This window comes from Excalfactoria chinensis, chromosome 2 (assembly GCF_039878825.1).
Source record: "Excalfactoria chinensis isolate bCotChi1 chromosome 2, bCotChi1.hap2, whole genome shotgun sequence".
Taxonomy (NCBI): Eukaryota; Metazoa; Chordata; class Aves; order Galliformes; family Phasianidae; genus Excalfactoria; species Excalfactoria chinensis.
This window is the reverse complement of record NC_092826.1, coordinates 31,192,299-31,214,478: the sequence shown is the minus strand read 5'-3', so window position 1 is coordinate 31,214,478 and position 22,180 is coordinate 31,192,299. Positions and strand designations below refer to the sequence as shown.

Here is a 22,180-nt window from a genome sequence, read left to right as displayed (position 1 = left end):
GTAGGTGAGTGGCTGGACTAGTTGATCCTACAGGTCTTTTCCAACCTTGGTGATTCTATGAATCTATTTCTAGAGCAGACTTGAGCTTTCCAAGAGAAGACCTACAACAACCTGCACCTCACAGGGCTTTCCCAGCACCAGACCAAATATGACCTTGCTGCAGAGAGCAAAGCATCTGCTGAAGCCTCCAATGCAACTTGTGACACACTCACTGCTCCTCGACAACTGTGAATCTTATCTGATTTACAATCAGATGCTCACGTCAACCTTACTTACCTAAATGCAAAACTAGATGTATACGTTTGTCTAGTTGGTAAAAAGCTAAGCACTTCCTTGACAATAGGCGATTGCACAAGTGTGTAACAGTAGAGAACCAAGGAAGAGGAAATACACTCTTAAAGAGCAAGTGCCAAATTCCACACCTGGACAGGGCAACTCTGGCTGTATTTACAGGCCGGGGGATGAGATACTGGAAACAGCCCCATGGAAAGGGATTTGGGGGAGGTTCTTGTTGAAGGCATGTTGAATCTGAGCCAGCAGTGTGCTCCATCAGCTAGGAATGCCAACCATACCATCAGATGCAAAAGGTCCAGCACTGCCACTGAGTGAGGGAAGGGGTTGTCCGGTTCTACGTTGCACTGTGCAACCACATCTCAAGCACCTGGGTGAGGAGCGGAGGGGCAGCACTGAGCTCTGCACCCTGGTGACAGCAACAGGACCCCAGGGAACAGCACAGAGCTGTGTCAGGGGAGGTGTCTGGAAAAGATTGTTCACGTGTGAGTGTGATCAGGCACGGAACAGGCTCCTCAGGGCAGTGGTCACAGCACCAAGCTGCCAGAGTTCAAGGAGTGTTTGGACAACAGTCCCAGTTATATGGTTTGATTATAGGATGGTGTTGTGTGGAGCTGGGAGTTGTACTCGATGATCATTGTGGGTCCCTTTCAACTCGCAATATTGTATGATTATATAAAAGAAAATTGTGACAACAGTTGCACAGGAATTGCGAGGAGCCCACAGTCCCAGACTCTCACGATTGCTTTGCTTCAAAGACTAAAGTTTATGGTCACCATCGTGAGAAAAAAAATAATCATCAGCGTGATGAAAGCTGTACATTCCAGAGATCATCTGATCTCTGAGCAAGTCTCAGATTGTGGTCTACATTTCAGAAGAAAACTGGGTTGGGGAATTCCTTCATTTCTTATGCTTCCCAAATATTACCTGAGAAATGTTGATCTGTTGAGTGCTTTTCGAAAGAAAAGCAAGCATGAAGGCTCACAAAGATCTGTTGAGCATTCCATCACATTCAGGAGGAACACCTCCCTTTAGTCCCCTTTCCTCCCTAGGGGAACATGAACAGATATCCACAGTTATTCTATCTAATCTGTTGGGCTTACTTCAAAGGGAGCTTTATTTTTGCTAGACCCCAAGTTTTGCCAGTAGCTCCACCAATATGCAGCTCAATTCTTCCCACCTCTGCCCATGCCGTCCTGTAGGACTTTCCTACCGCTCCAGTATCAGCCTATGGAGGACATGTTAAAATTAACATCCCGCTATGAACATCTGAACTTTCATCTTTCTGTATTTAAAAGAAACAAAAGCGATACCATTATTACGAAATTAACATCTTCTCCCCATGTTAAATGCAGTCATTCCAAGCAGTTTTTACTTAATCATTTTTATTTATTTTTCTTCTTTTTTTTTTTTTTCTTTTTCTTTTTAATTATCATTTTTTTAATTTGCATTTACGGGCCAATACATCTTTTTCTCAGCATCACTGCCAGTCTGTTCTTAGAATGAGTTACCTTTTCCTTTTTACTCATCATAAAGCTTTTCTGGAAATCTACCACCCACTACAATGTCTTCTGCTCTCCTTATGTCTACACTAAAAATCGCATTCAATACCTCACAGATCTCTGTAAGCTCCACAGTTACTGAATGTTTGGTGTCTGTGCTCCAGAGAAGAATGGAAAATCCTGAGCTAGGTGCCTTAAAACGTGGAGAGCCAGATAGATGATATTAAGCCAAAATGAAAATCACTTAGAGCTACCCAGCACAGAGCACTAAAAGCAAGATGATGTGAACCCAAACATATACTTATACTAGTAGTATAGATTCCTGGGGATATCAGTCGCGCCGATTCCCCCTGTTCTCTTGGGATTTAAAAGCCAAAATGCTGAATTGTCCTGAATTAGGAAAAACGAGGAAGAATTGCCTGTTAAAAAACATGGATAAATCGGCAGCACTGCTTTTCCATAATGCTAAATACCAACTGCAACAGAGATGGAGACTCAGTTCCCTCTTTGCGGAGGGATTTCAAGCCTATATTTTTAATCATGCAGAACAGCTCCCTGCGGTGATAGCTTGCTGGAGCTGGATATTTATGAAGCCAAGTCAATTGATTAACTCTTGCAATGCAGTAGGAATCTTTAAACGTGTATTCAACTCATAGGTAAGTAGTAGAACATGGCTTTACGAAGCAAGGGATAAAAGTTTATGTCCCTTGGGCTGAGGAGGGCAGGCACCCCATCCTTCCTTCTCAGTAATGACTCTAAAAGATTGAGCAGAGCCAAAAAGGTGAGAATCCACCCCATTTCATCATTTACTTTGAAACAAAAAAACAAAAAACAATCATAAAACAACAGCAAGAAAAATCAACTATTTAAGGTTCCAGATCTATGCATGCTACCAGATGAAGACCTCTGGGAGGTCCAGGTACCTCCACAACTTCAATGAAGCAAAAGCAAGAAACTAAGGCATCCAGGAATGACTGGATGTCAAGGAAAGACTGGATGTCAAGGTATAACTGGATGTTGTGTTGAGGGACATGGTTTAGTGGGAGCTATTGGTAATAGGTGAATGGTTGGACTGGATGATCTTTTAGGTCTTTTCCAACCTTGGTGATTCTATGATTCTATGATTTTTCAGGAAAGAGTACTTCTTGGGACATGTAGAACTAGACATCTAGGAATTTTTCAAGTAAAAATGGTAAAAATCTAATCAATGTAGAATTTAAGGGACTAAACATAAAAACAAACATTTGTGGGTGAAGATCAGCTAAACTGCTTAAAGTGTTTTTTAGGTACTTCCCTCTTAATTAATTTACACATCCTTGAACTTTCTTGGTTCTTCAGTATTAGCAATAAACCCCTAACTTTACAAATTTTGATCTTAACAGGGTGATACAGGAACGTTTAACGTTCTAATCGGTCTCCCCTGAAACACGCAGAATAACTTCCTCAGACTCCAAAATACAGCTTCCAAACTTGAAGACCTGCAATTTTTCTAGGAAACATGAAAATTCAAATCTGAAGCCGCTGACAGCCAGAATGACAAGTGAGAGGCTTGAAGTTTTACTCCAATAAACTTCCCCTATAGGCAACTACTTTAGATTAGAAAGCAGCATTGATCTTGTTCATCTTCTTAATACATCTTTGCAGGAATTTCCAGAAAGAAAGATAAAGAAACAGAACAGTTCAATTCATTTAGTGTTTCAGAAGGAACTGAAATGAAATATCAGCTCTACCACACATCTTCTGAAACAATCTGCAGCAAAAATGAAGAAAAAGTGGGTAATGATTATTTAGCTGGGTATTTACTAGGAAAAGAATTAAGTCAAAGTGGGAATTAGTAAGAACAAAAACAGGAGTAATCTCTGAATAGACAACAGAGAGAAGGACAAATACTTCCATTAATGGTGTGTCAGACAATGAATTAACACAATATTTATTTATTTCAAAGAAGCTGCTACACAAGGAGGAGTTAAAATGAACATCTTGTAGAATTAACTGTCATGTAAGATCAGGCACTCTTGTTTTTATGGTATAAAAAGTTTGGAAGATGAACTACACTCCAAAATACAAACCTAATATCTCACTCTGGAATTAATATTTTGGCTTCACTGGCAGAAGCAGATTTTTCAACTACATATATAAACAGCTGAAAACGTATTTACGTGTAGTTGAAATCTATATTTATATATATATTTCCATTTGTGCTATCAAAAACCCTTGCAACAATAACCAAGAGCTCAACTTCTAATGCTAACTCAGATACCACTCAAGTTTCAATTCCACCAGGCATCAGTGAGGAACAACAGGGCAATGGAAAGATAAATACATTCACTGCACCATTTTTATACAAGGAAGTAGATAATTAGAGAAACAGCATTATTATTACTAAAAATACCTAAGAACTAAATCCAGGCTCAAACAGATATCCTGTTTGGGACACCTTTGTTAAGTAATTACTTACTTTGCTTTTATATTAAAAAATATATATATATTATTTAAAAATATTTTAAAGGTGTATTTTTATCACTCCCTTTATATCACTGCTGCAGCATTTAGCACCCAAAATAATGGCACATTTCAGTTTAATCTTTCCAATTGTTAAATGTAAATCACAACACAGAAAATTAACTGAACAATCTCTTGGACGGTGCAATGACAATCATTGAGACCTATTCAGTTTCCACCAGATGTTGGGAGATTGAAAAGAGAGCCAGAAAGAGGTTTCAATTCATGTTTTTCTTGTTATCAGTAACAAAACAAGAGTTTCTGCTCTCATTGTGACAGCACATCCGCCTTCACATCCTCTACCGGCAACTGCTCTAAGTTAGAATACACAGAGAGACTTTTCAACCTGATTAAGAAGCAATAGTAAACACGGTACTTCACAAGAGAATAGTCTTAATAAATGCCATCAAGAAGCATGATACATAGAGTAAACCTTCAAGCACAGATCCCCAGCATCAGTGAATCCAGTTAATCATCCAGAGCTAATGTAGAAGAAGATCGTGTGCATTTTTATCTCTTATCAGTGCAGGCCATCTTCCAAACAAGGCCTGTTAAACTGACAGATTTATTATAAGCCCAACAAATGCAGTTAAAGAATGAATGAGGATTACACCTTCAAAGCCGCTATTTCAATCTGAAAAGTAGCAAACAAAAGGTAACGTACCATATAGCAGGCAATCAGGTAGCAGCACCATGCTATCCTTCCAGCATACATTCAGTTAGTGTAGACACAATTGCTACACACAGAAGCAATTTATTCAAGCTATTGTTTTGGTGAGTAGTAAACAGCAAAGAAATACTCAGCTTCTCGGCCCCACAAAATTTACTCAAAACTCAATGAAAATTTTGGCTAAATTTTCTCTAACTGCCCAGTTACCAATAAAAACAGCTCATATTTCTGTGGTTAATTATAAACTGAAACATACGTCCATTATATTTTTTTTCCTGTTGAGTTCTCATGATTAGAGGCTTTCAGTCTCAGTTTCAATATTACTGATGCTCCCTGTGTACCGCTAATTTTGGTAGAAGCCACAGCAAAGCTGGAAGTCACATGCAACTCGTGATTCTTCACATTTTTTCTTGCTTATACACTCTTTTTCATTCAGTGCATTCCTCACTCTGAAAATATTTAACACTGGTATATGCTGTAATTTTCAGCTCCTTTGAAGAAGGAAATAATGGTAAGCACTTGCTAGCAACTTTCCCAGGCCTGAAAAGGAAGCCATTGTCAAAGATAGGATAAGCTCCTAGACCAGAGTCTGTGGCCACTGTAGCCTAAGGACATCCCTTTATTTGCGAGCAGCAGCAATCCATGAGGGTGGTCTGAAATATGCTTTGATTCCCAGCATTTGCCACTGAGCAAGTGTAAGAATCGCACCCAGCTGAGGCAGCCCGCCTGTGCCTGCACAGCTATGCACGTGGCTGGGGATGCCTGGACTTCTTGGGCACTGATGTCCCCTGCATTGCTGTTCTGACAAATTCAGAGACACGTGGGTTTGGAAATGAGTAAAAAACAGAGATGAAAACCAAGGGAAATAAAAGGAGGGGAAAAAAAAAAGATTGCGTTGTCTACTAAAATTAAACTAAGGCAAGATATCCACCGCTAAAAAGTTCAACAGGGAAAACAGGGTAGAGACATACTAAATCACTGTTCTTCATACACACCTTGGTGTATGCAAGCAACGTGTTCTACTGTCAGCTTCCTACCTCCATCCATAATCACTCACACATGGAACTGGGACATACCCCAAAAGAAACAAGCCCATTCTGCCAAAATAAGCAAGATGGCCAGGACCTAAGTTGGCAAGGTTCACTTCGTATTAAAAATCCCAAGTAATTTATCCAGAAGGACGTCCTTTTGTTTTCCCGAAACTCCACCTCTACTTTCACTGTAGATGAAACTGCCTACAGCTGTTGTCACTCTACACCAGTCACCATAGTACAAAGTGAAAACAGAGGACAGTTTCTGTGATGAAGGTAGCAGTAGTAAGTTGAAATATTCAATGGTTATCCTTAGAAGGTTTGTATTAAAACCTGATCTGCGCCTGTGGTTTATCTGTCCATAGCCTTTTCTATCTGAAAATAGCACTCATCACTTCAAAGATACAAATTCATTTGAAAGTGAGGCTATTAGAGGCAACATTAAAATGAGATTTACGGTAATATTTACTAAATGCTGCTTCATGCTTCAACTCCACACGCTAGAAGATAATTTATTAGGAAACAATGTATAAGAGAACCAAATGCTGGCTCTGACACTTACCACTTGTATTTCTGCTCAGTCTACAGAAAAGCATAACAGACTATAAACAAATGTTTAAGTGGAAGGCTCCTTCCTCAACAATATTTTTTCTCTTACTTCTGTGTAATGGCTTTAGAGTGGTGTATTAGTGACAAGAAGGCATATTCCATTTGCAGACTGAAAGCCAATAACGCTCATGAATTTTTTAGCTCAAAGACACGTCAAGAAGCCACTGCAAAGACCATCTAATAAACACATTAGGCTTCAAATGGGCAGCAGCAGCTCTTTAACACACGCTCGAACAATCAAATAAATGGCTAACATTAATGTTCAGTGTTACAGGCTGGTATTTAATAGGACTTTCTTTAAAATACACCTAAATCTGAAATATTAACATGATTGATTTTTTTTTCTTTCCCCCCAAATACTCAAACCCACAGGTTTCTGAAACATGCAGTTCCACTTCAGACCTCACTAAAACCTCCTGGCTGACAGCGGCACTGTAAGATGGCTTCTATCTTCTTCATTCCCATAGGTGAGGTCTCTTAATACAGCCAGTCACTGAGCTCCTTACAGATTAGCCTACGTCAGCCACCTCTAATACGCTCAGGAACAGCAAGACTTGGATTTAATAAGACAACACAGTAAAATATGTTTACCCTTTCTACCTAACATTCAAAAGCTTTGCTCCATTTCTACATTCAAAAAAGGTCTTTTTTGACCTGTGCTACCAGATGTGGTACTATGGAAAAAAACTATTCAAGGCTATACATCATAATTTTGATCTCTAAGGTCCCTTCCAACTTGCACATGATACTGTGATAATTTTGAGTTTGCGATTTTACTCCTCTCTCATTATCAAGAACTATTTCTGATTCTTGATCCTTGATCATAAAAGAAAGGTAGCTAAATGCCACTAAATGCCATTAAAGCATCACATTAAAAAGAAACAAAACTCACAAGGCCAAAATATTACACACACTGACGTCAGTCACTCTTCCAGTCTTTTGTTTGTAAATAAGGTAAAGCAAAGGTAAATAAAGTAAAAACCAAAATGGCAAACAAAAAAAAAGCCTAAATCTTTATAAAACCACTAAATCTTAATAAAACCATTTAATCTTCTAGGCTGCATTTCATAGTCATCAAAAAATGGCTGGGAAAAAGGAAAAAAAAAAAGTATTACAACTGCAAGAGCGTTCACTGAAAAAGGAAGGGGCAAAATTCTTACATAGGACATTGGTTTGATATACTTTTTTCCTTATACTTCAGTCCTATTAATAATTTTACTCAACAAACTGTTTTGGAAGCGCAGTATTTTAAATCCACTACCATTTGAATCCTTGTGAATACCACATAAATTAAGCAAACCTAACAACAAAGAAAATGTTATAGGAAACCTGTTTAAATTGCCTTCACTTCCAAATGAAGGCACTACTGCAGCAGTTAGTCAAGCTTGTTTAGACTCCTGCTGAATCCTTTCTGCCAATCTTAGTTTCAAAACTTATCTGTCCACTTAGATTTCCATGCCAACATTGCTCCCCAGAAACAATCAAGCAGCAAAGGAGGGGAAAAAATGGAGAGGAAAAGATTAAAACTATGGCTCTCTCACAAATTTAAGCCACTGTGTGAAAATTCAAACCCAGGAACACTTCTGCTGTCTCACAAATATTACTGATGTGCACGTATGCATTACTTATACTACTAGCAGCTCATGCAGTTTGGTGTGATTTTGATAATTATCTTAATGGTGAGAAAAACTTGATGACAAAGGCATTTACGCATCTCCACGTCACATGGATGCCTATATTAGGGTTTAACTCAAGATACCTGTCAAATACCAGCCTGTTTACTTTAGATAAATACATTCCATTAAGGGTAGAAAGTGAAAAGCAGAAGCTGAGACAGAGACATTTCCATATCAGTTGTACAGGATAGTATATAAAATTATCTGAGCTCTATAGTATATAAAATATATATAGTATACTCTATAGCATATAAAAATCTGAGCTCTATCTCCTATCAATCTCAAATTCAGTGACTTCACATAGCAGTCCTCCCAGTCACTGGGATCAGCTTAGCATCTCTGCATGGCTACATCATTCTAGAGCTGTCAATCAGATACATATAACAAAAGCTTGCACTGGAGCTTCAGCAAGAGATGCTTATTCTGCAGCCCACAATTCACAGCTCTAATCTGCTCATCCAAATCATGTTCCTTCAGTCCTAGAGCTGATTCTTTACTGAAAATACATAATCTTACTGCATAACTATGCATAACTGCTTGTGCCTAATCAAAAATTAAATTCATGGCTCTGATTTGCAATTAGCTAAAGCAGAGGAGTTTGCTTTGGTCTTCTCCCACACCACTTGCTACTAGGAAGCACTAGGATGAAACTTCAGGTCATTCTTGGCCTGAATGCTAAGGTGCTAAATACAAAAATATTTACTGAGATGCTCTAATAAGCGTGCATTTATTTGCACAATGTATAAGAACATATGAAGTTAACAGTGGACCAAATTCAAACGCATCCATATTCAATTCAAATATATTCTCGTCCTCAGCTGCACAAATACACATAGACGTAAGAGCTGCCTATGGGGTGAATTTGACTTTGTGTCTGAACATGGGCCTGGGCCACCTGCTGTGGATGTCCCTGCTTGAGTCAGTGATGGACCAGTTGGACCCAGAGGTCCTTTCTCACCTCAGCCCTCCTACGGTTAGGTGGTGCACTTTGCCATGCAGCTGGAGCCCACATGAGGTTCAGAGCTCTGCATCACTTCTTTAAATTATACATCTAGTACAGCCAATATGTGATTAGTTCAGCCTCTGCCTTTGAAATACATTTAAAACAAGACAATTCAGTGTCCTTCACAGCAGAAGGTGGCTTTGCTTGCCTCAGCCCTGGTCCCGGGCAGTGCTCTGATGACAGGAGCAGTCCCAGTTGGCACTGCCATGGGAAGCAACAGCCTGGCTTCAGCCCCATGCCCTGTCCTGTATCTATGCGGGCAGGTAGCTCCTTTAGCCAGGGGCTTCCTGAATCCCACCCACAGCAGTATCCTCCACTTACATTGGAGCAGCAGCATAAGAGTTTGGAATTCTTTTGTTTTTTAATTACTTAAAGAACAATCTTCTTAATTTGTACTTTAGAAGAGCATGCTAAGTTGATTGCATATGCAGTATTTGAGTGCATATACTTGTATCGACTGCCAACATGCAGAAGTATATTTTCTGTTTTTTAGCATGTTCAACTCTGGTCAATACATGGAGAGCACTAACTGTGCCCATTGTAATTGAGCTCAGGAATCCAAACTAATAGACTAAGTAATGTCAGAGCCACATAGAAGTGTGTTGTGAACATTTATTAAGCTTTAGATTAAAACTAAAACTTGAAGAAAAGTTCAACTTCCAGCAGCAGTCTGTACACCCTAAGTGAGTATGTTCTCAAGTTAATCACAGATCCATGATCATCTATCACTTAATGACTTCACATTTCATGTCTATATCAGACTTCGTTTGTATATTTCTATTTGTTTCAGTGAAATACAGAAACCAACAATAACAGAAGAGGAAAATTCAACTGTCATCATTAAGCATCTAAGAAAACATAACTCACGAAAACCTATTTGCTTTTGTTAGTCAGCTGTAAGGAGCTGTAAGAAGCAAAGCCTTGTGGACACAAGCTTCGTATCCACACTATATATAAAGGAATGCAGCCTGTGTCCAAATAAAACCTACATAAGAACAGCTGCATGAGTCAAATGAAAGAGACTAAAATTTATTCCATGGCTTGTCTGTTATGGAAGCTTGCAGCAGTATGGAGAAGAAGTGCAAAACAACTGCAGAACGACCCTTTCTCTCTCTTTCAGACAGTTGGAGGGTCAAGAGAGATGATAGCTGTGATATTCCACCTCCCTCCTCCAAACTTATCCTTCAGGGGTGCGTTTACCCGTTAGTCCATAGACACACCTTCAGCCTCCCCAGCGTTACAGGCAAAACCCTGCGAGCCACGGCTCCTTCAACAACAGAGATCACATTATGGAAAAAAACGTGGAGTTCTAAGGGGGCATATTACGACTCAATTGAAATAAATCAGAATTTTATCACCGACTGCAGTGAAGCTTGGATTTTCCTCGTAGCCTACTAAAGGAAGATGTCAAACTGTTATTTCGCTCTTTTGTAGGACATAAATCACTCCACAGGCCTGTCACAACTGTGCTGGCATCCCGCAGCCCAAGGAAAACAAGGTTCTCTGCTATTAAATCTGGTTGTTCATCACCATCCATTTCATTCTCTTTGTAAAAATAAACTGAAATTAATTTGCGTGAAGGTTGAAACCGTTTACAGTAAAGAAGAATCACAACTGCGATGAAAGAATAAGTGTATATTCCATGTATTTTAAATTTTGGAATATAACCAAAGCAAGCAAGAAATACCCACTACATTTATAGAAGCAGTAGATCAGAAGGCTGCAATGCACAGCCCTGAATGGAAAAGCACCACACATTTACAATTAGTTGGACTGAAGCAGGAAAAAAAAACATCAGGAAAAGTAACAAAAATAATTTTATTATCATGGAGTTCTAAGAGGAATTTCTTATTGGCATCCTGTATTACAGTTGCTTAATCACAACAGCCTTTGCTATCAGGAATGAGAAAACAGAGCACTACAGTGTCTTACAGTTTGGGGACAGAGTGCAGTGTAAATGGTGAAAGTGAGGAGTACGATTTGAAGACCAAAAGCTCTATCTGCTAACAATAATTCTTTGGTTCAACTCAGTCATTCTCTCAGGCCTGTTGGAACCAAGCAGTTATGAGCAAGAAAAGCAAGTCAGGAATCCAGCAGGCTGACCTGACAGGTACACAGCTGACAGTTCTGTTCTCATCCTGCACTCCTCTCAGTCGGCCTGGCTCACAGACCTGCCCTCATCCCTCAGCTCAGCTTCATCTTCATAACGACGGGGCCAGTCTGCACTAAGAGATTCTTTCAATTTATTAACAATGCAGATTCTGATCAACAAGGCTGCTTTCACATGTCCTCATCCCTCCTCCCCACCCCCATTACTAATGTAAATAAATAAAATGGTGCTGCAATAAAATAACCAGTCATCTGACCTCATTGTGGCATCTGTTATTAAATACTGTGGTTAGACCTCTGGAGTGAAATGCCATTTTCAAACTGGTCACCCAGTTCTGATTTACCAGTGTTTGTCATTGTCGTTGTTTATTTTCTTGTAACATGGTATATTTTGCAATGTATTATTGTATTCTCTACTTCCTTATTCAAGAATTTTACCTTACAGAGATGATAAATGAGCTGGAGAAAGAAAAAGAAGGGAAAGAAAGAAGACAGCAACATCTTTTGATTATTACTAGTAACCTTTTTTGACTGTGTAACCTTCTCGACTATACGAGCATTATTTTGAAGCGTGGGCAAAGGATAAAATAAAATTCCTTGGGTTTCAAAGATAGCGATCAATGTTCTATATACGCCGCGTACCATGCTTGAAGAATTACTTATGAAAGGAATTACTGTAACTTCTGAGATTTGTGAGAACAGAAAGCCATTTGAAAAGGACAGTCTACGCAAAAAGTTAGTTTTACTTATAAATTTCCCCCTTAATATGTGTAACAAAGCATCGGGCAAACAGAAACAACTGCACAGACAGCTGAAATTTGTATGTTTGCAAAGGTGCAACCATTTCAGTGAGAGCCCCTTGGCACCCGCTGCCTTGTGGGACCTCCCCCAGAGAAATGAAGGAACGCAGCACAGCACAGCACAACGCGGTAGGCTGGGGAAGCTGCACTGTCCTTGCAGAATCCACATTTGCTGGAGGGAAGGCACAAGGCTACCAGCCTGGCCCAAAGGCTCTGCAGGCCATGGGCCTGCGCTCCGCCATGCCATGTCCTGCACTTCATGTCCCCAGCAGTGCGGAGAGGACAAGCAAATAAATAGTGCTGGCTTGTTTACCTTTCTGTCTCTGTCCTCGCAGCATGAAGTAAAGTAGCTTCAAACACACTCTCCATTACTCTGGAAAACATAATATTTTCCTTCCCTTTCCTATCTCAAAGTAGCATGAGTTTTTCAAAGTCCTAAATAAAATAAACTATGGCATTTCCCGTCGGCATTTAATTAATTATTAAAAGGATCCTACACGTGATAGTCACCAGCACCACTGCAACGCGTATCCAGGAAAACATACAGTCAGGTGGCTGCCCGAGCACTGCAGCAATGACCCGTTCTACCCGGCTTTGCGAGACGGCCCTTTGCTTAGGGGGCAAAACTGTGCAGAATTCAGAATCAGTGCTCTGGTACATATCGTTTTATCACTTTTTGTGGCGCAGGATCACTGTTGCTGTTATACAGGCGAAGCACAATGCTGGGCTTAATGCCGTGTGCGACAAGGAAATAAAACAAACAAGCTTCAAGAACTTCCCGGGCAGGGGAGGCGGCTTACTGCCTTCCCTTACTGAGGGGCAACTGCCTCACGCTTATGGGGGATATCACTATTAAATTCATCTGCAATATTAAGCATTGCTCTCCCAAGGTTAAAAGAAAAGTAAATACTGCCAAGATAGCCAATGACATCAACACGCACAGCCATGAGATAAATGCGAGGTCTGAAGATTAACTGAATGTCATTATGTTTGCAGGACCACAGACTAGTAAAGAAAACTACAAAGATTAGGGAATCGAGAAAGTTATGCAACAACTGCTAATGTTTCCATGTGTTTTGTCTACTTAAGCTCGTGGTCAGAAAGAGAAAGCTTTAAAGCAAAAATTTCTCAGTCTGACTTCCTCTGTACTTTTTCATGTGCACAGAAATTACTGAATGCTGAATTGTAATTACTGCAATGAAAAAGGCACTCGTGGGCTCCACCTCCTCTCGACGGTGGGAAAATACAGACGGGTTTGTGTATTATTCTGGATGCCAGAAAACTTGCTTACAAAAATATTTCCTGCGCGCGAAGATATATTTAGCCACATAAACCCATAAAACTGTCACATGCAATCACAAGTACACCTGTAGCCTTTAAAAGGGGGGAAACTACAGTCACTGGAGAATCAATTTTATGTTATTTCTTTACATTTGCTACTTAGAAATAGTATCTTTATCCCCATTGCTCCAGACGAAACAAGCAGTTCCTCCCTCTCCCCAGAACAACCCCCACCCCCAATGGAACCCAGAAAGCCCCGACGCACCCAGGGCACACAGACGTGCAGGAAGAGAACAGCAACGGCAATGAAGTCACGGCACTTCGGTAACACACCTTGTCTTCCAGACCTTGCAGCTCAAGGCAGATCCCACAAGCTTTTCTGCGTCTTCAGATCAAGATGTACATAAATTCCCCATCCACCACGCTTGCTTTTTATTAAAAATGGAAAAAAAAGAAAAGAAAAAAAAAACAACAACAACGAAGAATATGTGTATATATAAAAGGCAATTACCAGAAAATTTACAGCCTTAAAAATATCAGCTCTCCATTATCCCAAAGCAGTGTTATGTCTCGATGTAAACCAAAGCACATGCTGAGCGAGGACGTGCGCACACAGCAGCTTATCATCTCTGTCATCTGCTTCTAATGACAGCTGACAAACTGGCCGCGCTAATCCTTCCCTAACTGCTGATCAGAGAGATCCCCCTTTGACAATCCAGCATGGTGGAGTACTCGAAAATTCCTCCTGCTTCTGTTCTGTTGCTGCTCTAAAAAGCAGTTTCCTTTTCATTGAGATAATGCCTTTTCTGCAGTCACGTGGCGCCGGGCTACATGAGCAGCGCTTTATGATAATCGCAGAGCAACTCCCTCCCTCCGACCTGCGCTTCCCAGGGTATGGCTCCTGAGGAAACCCGAACCCGGAACACTTGGAATCCTTTTATATCCTCCTCCATTGACAAGCAGATCGGGCTGCTGATGCGGAGGACGAATGCACGCGCCCTCTCTACTTGCACCAAAACTACTTAGCAAACACGTTTCTAGGCACCGCCTTTGTTGGGGCACACACAGAGGCCATAAACATGTCATATGGAACTAAACTGAATATTAAGCTCGCTTAGTACAAAAAATCTGGCATGCTAGATTTACTCTTTTCCCCTATAACTTACTCTTTTGCCTGTAATTTGAGTGCTGCTGCAATACTCTCCTCCTAGCAACATCCTACAGCTTAACTCCTCCCAGCTCTGAGCTCTCATAAAATTGCAAAAAAAGTAGAGACAGATATAACCTCCACAATATATCCTCCAGCTGGACTGCTTCCTTTTTATGTTGTTGTTGTTTTTGTGGAAGGGATGGTCAGTTTGGGGCTTTTTCTTTTTCTTTTTTTTTTGACATAACATCATTTATCTTGCTTTAACTCAATACCCTGACAAGCGTCTTAAGCATTTCCTTATGCTCTGCCCAACGAAGAAACCCATCTAAGCTTCTTCAGCTTCCGATTTCCCATTCCTTCTGACACAGAGTACCTGGTCTCAGGTTGGTTTGCACCCAACTGCTTGTGAGGTTTCCTGCTTGTAAAAGGCAAAGTATCTACACAGAGGACAAAAACACACACACAGACATATCTGACAGCTCAGACCAGAAGCTTTTCATCTGCTACTTCAGTGCTGGGTTTTGCAAACTGTTAAAAAAAGCTCGGGATGGGGAATCTTAAAGGAATTTTCAAGCCCACAAAACAACTTTTGCAGCTTTGCACCTACTCTTTTCAGTTCTTAATAAGGAAACAATTCTCTTTCTACTTCCATCATCTCCCATTATCCCACATTATTCTCCTTAAATGCAAGACTGATCATAAACTTGTGTTTTTTCCAAACACTGAAAAGGTTAGTGTTGGTTGTACTTGTAGAGAGTACAAGTACAAGTAGGTTGTACTTGTAAGAGAATAAGGTAGATCTCACAAGGAAATAATAATTATCCTGTGCACTTCGGCTTCTCCCCATCATCTTCTCTGTTTATTCCTCTCTCCAAGGACAGCTCAAGGCTCTGAAGAAACCCTGCTCCAGGACTGACCAAACTGAAGGACAACTTTACTGGGGCACAGGAGCTGGAAATGGAATGAGATCCCTCTCCATGGTGGACTACATAAAACCTATATTCACCAAACATATACATGTGCACAATAAACCAAATATGAACTTTTTTAGTTCTTTCTTAGGATATCTTTAGAACTCAAAGTGCCGCAATCTAAAAGGTAAGTAAAATGAATTTTACTTTGAGTTCCATTTAACAACAGAACAACAACAATAAAAACAAAACAGTTATCAGATGTGTGGAAAAGTGAAGATCACAGACAGACACTTGATATTCAAGAAAATGAATTAGTAGACAAACACTAGAAGCAAAATGAGCTTTCTAAAGGACATACACAAAATACTTAAGAAGTATAATCTAAGAAAACCATAAAAAATGGGAGCATACCAGTCAGGATACCAGGGAAGAAAATCTACTGCTAATATTTGCAGGAAAGCTAACATAAAAATTGAAAGCCAACACAATACAGTGAGCCCGAACACAGCAATGATGACATTAGGGAAGGAACTGCATGTAAATAAAAAGGAAAGAACAGAAAAGGCTCACAATAGTCGTGCAGTATGAATTAAAGACTGAAAGAAGTACACAGATGTTAGGAAAGAGATTGCTTAGTGAACAACTGAGTATAGATAAAATGAAGAGAGAATAGGGAGTACAGCACTGTGGTACAGAGACTGATTCTAGACAAAACAAAAAAAGAAGAAGCAAGTGAAAAATAGTCCTATTAGAAAACGCCAGTCTGTGTATAAATAAGGAAACACACAGCTGAGAATGAGGAAAGGCTCTTGGTTTTATCAGCCAGTGAATAAACACTTTCAGTGGAAAACTCAGAATCGGTGTCTCCTTTTCAACACAGTTTTGTAGGAATTAATCCAACAAATGGTTTGGGATTGAGCAGGTGACCTTTAAAACAAATTCTGGCACCACAGATTTCTTGTATAAGACAAACATTTTATACAGCAGTAGCTGTTCAGCTGAAGTTTTCACCAGGAAATATCCAATAACAACAACAACAACAACATTAATGCTGTGCTTTGTTTGCCCAAACACAAGTGGTTTTGCAGCAGGCACAGGAAAGCTGTTCTTTCACTAAAACATTCACAGTTTCTACGTCAACACAGTAAAATAATTGAAACTGAGAAGGAAAAAACTGATTCCGTTATATGCGTTTTATAAAAGTTTTCTTGAACTTGTGTTCTTTTTCCTTCCCTCTGCAGAAGAGTGAACCAGGCAGAGATGAGAATGCAACATGACAGAGCCGGGCCTGCTGCTCATCCTCATCCCAGCACACCTGCACCTGAGGCAAGGCCTGGCAAAGCAGCCCCTAGATATCTCGAGGCTTTTCAGTCTATTCTCTCAGCGACTGTGCCTCATCCTGGAGAATCCAGTCCCACCTCCATCAGCCCTTTGGTGCTGTCCTGCAGCGCACTGAATGAGGTGCAGCCATTGCTGTTACAGTGACAGCAGCTGTTTGCACTGCAGAAGAGTAAGACACTTGAAAACGCTCTGGAAAGATGACAGAGCTGACTCTGGGCTTTATTTGAGTCAAGAGGCCACTGACTTTTAGGAGAGCTGACTAGCCTGTGTCAAGTGCTGTTTGTGAGAAAGGCTGGGAGGGCAAAGACCTCCACCAGCACAGAAAAGGAGAAGCGGAGATGCCGAGGCCTGACTTCCAGGAAAGGAAGCACAGTGCACACGTTACCGCTCAGGAGTAAAGATGGTGCAATGATTTTTCATGTGTTAACTTTCCAAAAATGCAGAAGCAAACATATGGCTTTCAAATATCAGACCATAAAGTTCTTCTGTGTGAACACTAACACAAATGTTAGGATTTTCAAGTCAGAAATGGAAACTTTTGACTTAGATGTCAACGACATAAAAATTTCACCAGTTCAGGAACTCCTAATCCACCACTACCTGAGCACAAAGTAGATTTTCCTTTTACCAGCTGAGCTAAAATAAAGAGGGTTTGAGAGAGAAAATGTAGTTTTTCTGACCTCTGCACCTTCTCCTGAGAGACAACGAACAACACCAACTCCTGCTGGAATCACATTGATTGCATTTCCACTGGGATTTTTAGCACCTGCCATTTCTGACAAGTGTCTGTATTATCAGCACTTACACCTACAGTAGCACACTGCTAAGTACTTTCAGATTTCTGCCCATATGAGAACCGTGAGAAGGCAGGAACCTCCTTCTCTCTTAATAACTCGGATATAAGTAACTTCTCCTAGCAGTATGAAAACATTTATGCTTTTTGATCGCATCTCTCATAACTTCATAACTGTGCATACAGCACCCACAGCGTGCAAGTTTCTGCAGTATATGACTGGAGAACTCAAATATTGTGCCATGTGCTGTATAAAACAATTAAGTTCTGCATGGACACGTCTGTTGGCAATTATACTATATTTTAAATGCAAGTGTGATGACTCCTACTTACGTACTTTTTGAGTGAGTAATGATTTTTTTTTTTAAATTTAATTTTTATTAATCTCTGCTGCTTCAACACTTGACCTTTATTTAAGAAGGCATATGAAAGACTGGAAAAAAAAGGAAATGGTCTTTCCTGGCTCAGGACGTTTCTCCACTTCTACACTAATAAAGGGCTGGATCCTCTGCCTTGAGGCTCTTGCCAGTGCTCTCCATGGGTTACACACAGAGGGCTGCTCTCTGATGGCTGAGTCTCACCCCGCAGAGATGCAAGCTCAAGACAGCAGATTGCTTCCACTGACGTCGAAAGCACATGAGAGGAACTCAACACAGGAAGCTGAGCAAGCAGAGAAAACCAGAACGAGAATGGAAATACTACAGAAGAGAAGTAAATAGGTTGTATTAATATGATATGTTATATGTGTAGTAACACTATCATCCCTTCTTAGGAAGAAAATTATTATTATATATATATTTTTAAAGAAATGATTTAGCACTAAAAATGTGGCTCTCAGTGAGCATATTTTCATAACACTGCTCAATATCTTTATTTCAAGAAATCAAAAGTGGTCTCATCGCAGAACAGGAATACTCATGGAGGAAATATTTCTGGTAATAAAAGAGTCGCTAAAGCCGTAGACTAACATGGGGCAAGATTCAATGAGTGAAATTTTAAGTTAGACAGAAGTTACACAATAGTCAGACTAGCAAATGTTTACTTTTAATAGTGGAACAAAATCATTCTATTTCATCCAAGGTAGGTTTCCTTTGATGTAGTCTCAGCTGGAGACAAATCCATCTCTAAATGGCATCCTATGGCTCAATCGAGATAGAGGATTAAGGAAGAAATCATTTGGTGAAATGTTACGGTCTCTGCTAACCAGACAGGACAGTACTGCATTACACTCCACCTGGCCATAAAAGCAGTGCTGTGTGAACTCAGCAAGACTTGATATACTGCCTGTGGTTTTACTTGTAATAGAAAGTTGCTGTTGTGTTTAATGCAAGTGGGACCTCTACCTTTAGTTCAAGATACAGCAAATTACTCTACCATACCTAGTGATGAATACATGGGTCTCTGTGCCTAGACTTCTTTCCAAAGAGAAAACTAACATGTCCCACTAAGACAAAAAATCTTCTGTCCAGTCTCTGCTCAGTAGTCTTTTTCCAGCCACCAGAGGCATGAAGACATTGCTGTGCACTTGGACAGCCAGCTCCTGGAAGCGGCAAGAAGGAAACACAGAGGGACTGCATCTTGCAGACCCTGGAATTCTGGGACTGCATGTCCCTCTAAGGGACCTCATCGAAGAAGGGAGACTACCAGAATAACTGGCCTCACATGTGAGAAACTGTAATGCCGGGACAGCTGCTTATTGCAAATTTGAGAATAAATCGTGAGCTAATTCAATGCTTCATCATCCACTCAAGCTAAACCTTACAAACACGTCAGAAAGTGCTGTGTCAGTAAAAAGATGAAAAGCAAACAGTGAAGAACAGTAAACACCAAGGACCGACCTCTTGTCTTAAACATTTGGAATTCAGTACGCAGTAACAGTAGCGTTACTAGAACAGGGCCAAGCCAAATTTTGGTATAAAGCCAAACTCCTAAGTATCCAGAACATCAGTGGATGATACAGAATGGTGCAGAAGAGAAACAAAAGAAATGTAGCTTTTCTATTAAAAATTTAATTGTTCTGGTCGTAACTTCTCTTTTTATCAGCAGAATTGTGGGAAAAGAGAGACACCTGCTTGACTGAACCCAAACACAAATATTCCTAAAAGTTACTGTCACAGATAACAGTATTTGATGAGTGAACTGAGAGCCAAAGACTGCAATGAGTAAAACAAAAGTGAAAGAAGTCTCAGGAGTATCAGTAGCTGGAATTCATTTCAAGGGCAAATAATTCAATAATCAAATATGGAATAAAATCAACTTGAGGACGATTTCTAAACAGCTGAGGCTGATGTGACAAAAGTGAAATTTAACTGAAATATTATGAAAATTCAAGATCTTCAACTTTTACAAATTATGAGAGTAAAAGAGGAAAAAACAACCTTATGCTAATATATCAGCAATTGCTAGCATAGGATATTCAGGAATATTTAAAGCCGTGACAGATTTGTGCTCAGCAGAAGTATGACTTCTCTCTCACAACACTGCAGGTTTTCTACTAGTGTCAGAACAAACAAATGTGTCTAAAGAAATGTAATTATCATTTTATACAAATAAAGGACAAAATGTAGGCATGCAAGTAATTATTCATAGGAGGAATTAAACACAAAAGTCTAAGAGAGACCTAATTTTGAACAAAAATGTTACACAATCTCAATAACCCCAGTGTTTATAGTTGAATATTTAAGTCTTTGATAAGAAAGGAAGCATGTCAGGACTTGGGTCTATTGCTAACTCTAAGAGAAAAGTTCAACACAACAAACTATAAAAATAGAAATATAGTTCTCAACTTATTTCCTCCGAGTTTTCTGTAAAACTGACTGCAGAGGATGTACATATGCATGACAGAAGGGAAAGGCTCAGGAACAGCCTACAGCTCAATCATTTTCATCTGATATATTTAGAACGTATAGATAATACTGTAACATTCTGATAACTTCTACACATACACATCAGTGTTATATTATACTTCACAATTCACAGGACTGTTTCTTGAAATCTCACAGATCACTCTTAATAATAAAATTTCTATACACAAGTTTTCAAAAATATGAGGTTCTTAAAACCTCACCTTTTCAAAGCTTCCAGTTAATAATGTAACAATAAATACTATGATATAAGCCGTTTGTTTTGAATTGTTAGAGTACCCCTTTGACAAGAGACCAACCAAGAGATCCTTTCACCCATTCAGCAACTTATCACAGAATGGCTTAGGTTGGAAGAGATCTTTAAGATCATCTAGTTCCAGTGTCTCTGCTGTAGACAGGGTTGCTACCTACTACAGCAGGTTACCCAGAGCTCCATCACACCTGGTCTTGAATGCCTCCAGGGTCGGGGCATCCACAGCTTCTCTGGGCAGCTTGTTCTTAGCCAGTACTACATGGAAAATAGGTGGGATATGTGACATCTCAAGACAAACAGGCCTCACAGAGAAGATTTTGATGGCAATTTTAACAGGAGCAAAAGGACAATCTCTAAAATAATTGGAATGTAAGGTCATTTACATGGTTCAAAAGCCATAATTTCAACCAGAAGCCAACAGATAATCAAAGAAACTGCCAGAGAACTGAGGCACTCTGTGCTTCCACACTACCTCCTCTGGAGGAGCAGGAAGCCATGCAGGTCCACATCCAACATCTAGAGAATGACTACTGCCCTTACAAAACGCAATTCAGCCTCCCTTATAGAGTCTCATCAACTGACTTACGGAGGATGCTGCTACCCTCTAAGTCAGAAGGACTGGTTTTCTCCAGGTTGTGCATGATGGGAATTGTGGTTTAGGATGCTGGGGCTGTTTAGTCTGAAGAAGAGGAGGCTGAGGGGAGACCTTATTGCCGTCTTCCAGTACCTGAAAGGTTCTTACAGTGAGAGTGGGGCAGGTCTCTTCTCACTACTGACTTGTGACAGGACGAGGGGAAATGGCCTCAAGTTGCACCAGGGCAAGTTTAGGTTGGATATTAGAAAGAACTTCTTTACAGAAAGGGTGGTTAGGTACTGGAATGGGCTCCCCAAGGAGGTGGTTGAATCGCCATCCCTGGATGTGTTTAAGAGCCGTTTGGATGTGGTACTCAGGGATATGATTTAGCAGAGGTTTGTTGTTGTAGTATTGTTTTGTGGTTGTTTTTTAAGAGATAGGCTACTGGTTAGGCTGCGATTGGACTTGATGATCTTCAAGGTCTTTTCCAACCTGAGTAATTCTATGATTCTATGATTCTATGCTATTGCTCTGGGAGACCTACACATTGACTACCACACTGACAGTCACTCAAGTTTTGGAAATGGCTTCAAACTTAGCTTGGAAAAACCAAAATTCATGAATGGTCATTTGTTCTCTCACACAAAAGGCTAACAGGTGTGGACAGAATATAGCTTAAATGAACTAAGGCCGTTAACAAATATTAAATGGAGTTTTACGCTCCAACGGGAGTAGTTCTCTTCATGAATGTGACACGCTGATGTTACCACTGAAAGACTGAAGTTAAAGTATTGCTGGGCAGTTGAAGGGCTTTCCT

The 22,180-nt window shown here is 40.1% G+C and overlaps 1 protein-coding gene across 8 annotated transcripts in view; it reads right to left on the bottom strand.

The window, feature by feature from the left end:
* NCOA2 (nuclear receptor coactivator 2) overlaps positions 1-22,180 on the bottom strand; it is a 191,221-nt gene that overhangs the window by 82,011 nt on the left and 87,030 nt on the right. Inside the window, exon 4 of one of the 8 annotated variants that reach the window (XM_072328561.1) lies at positions 13,740-13,902. The exons of 6 other annotated variants lie outside the window; for them this stretch is intronic. The gene's annotated coding sequence lies outside the window, so the exon portion shown is untranslated. Of the gene's footprint in view, positions 1-13,739; positions 13,903-13,985; positions 14,377-22,180 lie in introns of those variants that run through there. One more of the 8 variants, XM_072328568.1, reaches the window with a different exon arrangement.